The sequence below is a fragment of the Vombatus ursinus genome, unplaced genomic scaffold (genome assembly GCF_900497805.2).
Source record: "Vombatus ursinus unplaced genomic scaffold, bare-nosed wombat genome assembly UNPS02014798.1, whole genome shotgun sequence".
NCBI lineage: Eukaryota > Metazoa > Chordata > Mammalia > Diprotodontia > Vombatidae > Vombatus > Vombatus ursinus.
In genome coordinates, this window is record NW_020954576.1 from 56,232,725 (window position 1) to 56,237,282 (window position 4,558).

The following is a 4,558-nucleotide window of genomic DNA, read 5'->3' on the forward strand; positions in this document are numbered from 1 at the left end:
GAACAGACCTCAAGGCCACAATCAGTACTTTTTTTTTTTTGAAAAGTAGGTGATATACGATGTAGGAGGATGGGAGTATGACAATTAAAAAATTCTGAAAGACTGAGTTTCTGGGTAAATTAAAATCAGTCTTATTAACTATATATCTAGAAAGCAGTCAACAAAAATAGGCTTAACATGACAAAACAGGAAAATGATAAATGTTGGAGAAGATGTGGGAAAATTGGAACACTAATACATTGTTGGTGGAGTTGTGAAATGATCCAACCATTTTGGAGAGCAATTTGGAACTATGCCCAAAGGGCTATAAAAATGTGCATAACCTTTGACCCAGCAATAGCACTTCCAGGGCTGTATTGCAAAGAGATCATAAAAATGGGAAAAGGACCCATATGTACAAAAATAATCATAGCAACTCTTTTTTGTGGTGGCAAAGAATTGGAAATTGAGGAGATGCCCATCAATGGGGGAATGGCTAAACAAGTTGTGGTACATGAATGTAATGGAATACTATTGTGCTATAAGAAATGATGAGCAGGCAGACTTCAGAAAAACCTGGAAAGACTTGAATACTCTGATGCAGAGTGAAGTGAGCTGAACCAGGAGAATGTTGTACATGGTAACAGCCAAGTTGTGTGATGACTAATATTGATAAACTTAGCCCTTCTCAGCAATGTAAGAATCTAAGACATCTCCAAAGGCCTCGTGATGGAAAATGCTATCCACATCCAAAGAAAAAACCATGGAGTTTGAATGCAGATCGAAGCATACTATTTGCTATTTTTTTCTTCTGTTTTGTTTTGTTTTCTCTTTCTTGTGGTTCCTCCTATTGGTTCTAATTCTTCCATACAACATCACTAATGTGAAAATGTTTAATAGGAATGTATAGCCTGTATCAGATTGTGTGCCATCTTGGGGAGGGAGATGGGGAGGTAGAGGGAGAAAAATTTAAAACTCAAAAGCTTATGGAAGTGATTGTTGATAAATCAAAATAAATTAATAATAAAAACAAAAACAGGCTTCTTGTCTCCTCCGCAAGCAAAGAGACTGAACCCCTTGAACCTTTGACATTTACAAAATATTTTGAAAAAGGGGTACACCTGAGGATGAAAATCAACTCTGGTTAACAAAAGAATGCATGTTATAATGGGACTTGCGCTACATATTAAAATGAGCATCTTGGGGTACATGACTTGGATCACCCCACGTTGACTTAAGGACACATCAATTTCCATATCACCTGTCTGACAAAAGGGAGAATCAACACTTCCCAGACCTGTCTGAGCAAATACAATAAGCAAGAATGCACCCATAACCCTAAAATTAGAATTTATTTTACTATCTGTTTAGATCTTGGCCTGGGTAAATCTTTAAGAGATTTCCCACACCAGTTGATTTTGGGATAAGGAAGAAGAAAAGGGAGAAAATCTTGGTCCTGATTCAATAATTAGTTATTAAATATAAGAGAGAAATAATTCCTCGAAGGACAGTCTTGTTAGGCACATGGAGGTACCTGTGTTAGGGAGGACGGCTAAGTCATCCTCCTCAGATTGCCTTAAGCACTGAGCTCTGACCTCCAGAACTCAGAGATCTGAACCCAGAACATACGAGATTTGTGAGGGGATGTCCAGACAGCTAAGATGGACAAACAGCTTTCACAGGGAGTCATTTTGCACAGGAAGAGGCATTTTGTAAGAGGTTTGGTTTCCAGAAGTGAAATGGACTTAAGTTGTCCCATGAGGAACTCTAATATGACTGACAGAATTTTCCAATAGCTCAGATGGGACTCTTGAATTGAGAACCAGGAGCTTTCTCTCCTGGTGAAGCAGGCTGACCCATTTCTCCCTTTCATTCCATAGATAGGGAATCTTAACCTGGGGTTCAGGGACCCCAAGCTGATGCCTAGATTTCAGAAGATCCATGAACTTGGATGGCAAAAAATACAAAAATTTTAAAAATTATAACTTTATTTTCATTAACTTTTAACTGAAATTTGTCATTTTCTTCTGTTATTTTAAAAACGTTATTCTGAGAAGGGGTCCATAGGCTCCCCCAGATTAGGAGAGACCCATAATAAAAATTAAACTCCCCTGCCTTAGACAAAGGTAGACAACTGCCCCAAGTCGGCCCTCTTCCTGCCTGCTTTCCACCCCATCCCTCCCAACCTTCACCCTCACTGCTTTGGTTGTTTGCTATTTGTTTATTTCTTTACTTATATCTCTCTTTAAGGTGAACCCCAGGCATCAACTTTGACACGAAACCTTTTCTGACCCCCCCAAATGCTAGTGCCCTTCTAAGTCTTTGTATTTATTCATTTTTATAGTTAGGCTGTCTATTTTCATACATACATTTTTATAGGTATACATTATATGTATGAGGTCTTTCCCATTAGAATGTAAGCTCCTTTTGAGTAAGCATTGTTTTATTCTTTATGCACGGAGTCCGAAGATTTGAGCTCAAATTCGATCTTAGCCATTTCCTAATAACTGTGGGACTCTGGGGAAGTCACATAACCTCTTGGCACCTAACCTCGCAGGGCTGTTGTGCGCATAAAATGGGATATTACGTGTTAAGTTTTTACAGTGCCTGGCACATAACTGGAGCTTAACATAATGACACAGTCCCCTTGCCAAGCCTAGCACAACGCCCCGCACAACGCCCCGCACGTGTAAACTACTACAGGAATACAGAGCGCAGGCGTCCCGCAGCTGCCTTAGCACGCACGCGCTTTACTAACCGAATGCGCCTATGGGGAGAGAGAACGAACGCACGGATGGGGCCTTCCCTCCCCTCTCTCCAGAGCCCCGCCTCCCCTTCAGTCAGACGGTCCGGAGTCTCGTGGCGGCCGGTATGAGGAGGCTTCAATGCGTTCGCGCGCCCCCGCCCGCGCACGCGCAGGGTTGCTCGCAGCCCGGGTAGTACCCTATTTTTGGCTCGGGTGGGAAGAACAGTACGGGGAGAGCCGGCTGGTGTGGGCTCGCAGTCTCCTCATTTGCAGAAACCTTTGAAAAGAATCCTTTTCCATTCAAAGATACTTGTGACATCTTTCCCCCTCCAGACCTAATTTTATGTTTCTGCCCCTCCCCCCCTCCCCCCGCGTCCCGCCCCCGGCAGCTACTCAAAACCAGGGTGGGGCCACGTGGAAGCGGGCGGCTCCTTCCCCAATGAGGGCGGGGGCGGGGTCGAGGCCGGGCTGTCACGTCACTCAGCGGGCGCGCTCCCCCCACCCCTGGGGAGTCACCAGAGAGGTATGAAGCGCGGTACTGAAGCCAGATGGCCTCTCCCCGCTTCCGTTCTACCTTGGTGTTAAGATCCCGAACGCAGACCGACGGGGTACTCGATGGGCCCCTTCACTAGGCACTGCGGATACCCACAAAAGCAAAAGAGAGGTCCTAATTATAACGATTCGATGACTATGAAGCTCCTACTACGTGCCAGACACAGTGCTAAGCGCTTAGTGATAGAAAAAGAGGCAAAAGACTTCCCTCCAGGAGTTTACAATCTTATAGTTGTACGGCACGTTTTAAGCCTAGCGGCAATCTAAGGGCCCCTGAGGTCCACGTGTGCTTTAAGTTATGAATTGTCACGAGCCCGCTAGTTAGGAACATCTGAGAGACGAGGGAACCCTTTTGTTTTGTTTTGTTTTGTTTTGTTTTTGAGGGGGAGGACTGGGGAAGGAGATACTGCACCTGAGCTAAGCTTCGAAGGAGGACAAAATCCACAGGAAGAATTGGTTGTAGGCGTGGGCGGCAGCGGGTGGTGCAGTGGATGGCGCTCAGATCTGGCCTCAGACACTTACCAGCTGTGTGACCCTGGGCGAGTCACTTAAACGTGTTTGCCTCAGTTGTTTATCTGTAAAAATGAACTGGAGAAGGACGTGGCAATCCATTCCCATATCGCTGCCAAGAAAACCCCAAATGGGACAACGAAGAGTTCGAAAAGACTGAGCAACAATCCCATGCGATCGTGGAAGGAGCTACAAAAAAGCTGGACACGGGATGTCCGGTTTGGGAAAGAGCTAGTTTGACTGAAACATAGAGGATTGGAAAGGGAGTAATGAGAAATAAGGATGAACGGATATCTAGGGACTAGAATGGGTAAGATCGTGATGCCAGGCTAATTTTTTTTATCTACCTTGCATAAACTAAGAGATCTCAAGCCCAGAGATTAACTCAAGAGAGTTAAGAGAGTCTCAAGCGTCCTTTGTATAACTTTAGTAGATAAATCAAAGATTAGAATCCTTTGGGATTAGAATCCAAGTGGTCGGACTCCAAGGCTAGCTCTCTGCCCCCTTTCCTCAGTTACTTCTCCATTGTGACAACTAAAATCTCCTTTTGTTTTTGCTTTTTTGGTGAGGCAATCAGGGTTAAGTGACTTGCCCAGGGTCACACAGCTGTCAAGTGTCTGAGGTCATGTTTGAACTCAGGTCCTCCTGACTCCAGGGCCTGTTCTCTGTCCACTGCAACACCTAACTGCACCTTAAAATCCCCTCTTTTACAGGAAGCCTTCCCCGTCTCCTCAATTTTAGGGCCCTCTCTCTGTTAATTATTTCCTATTT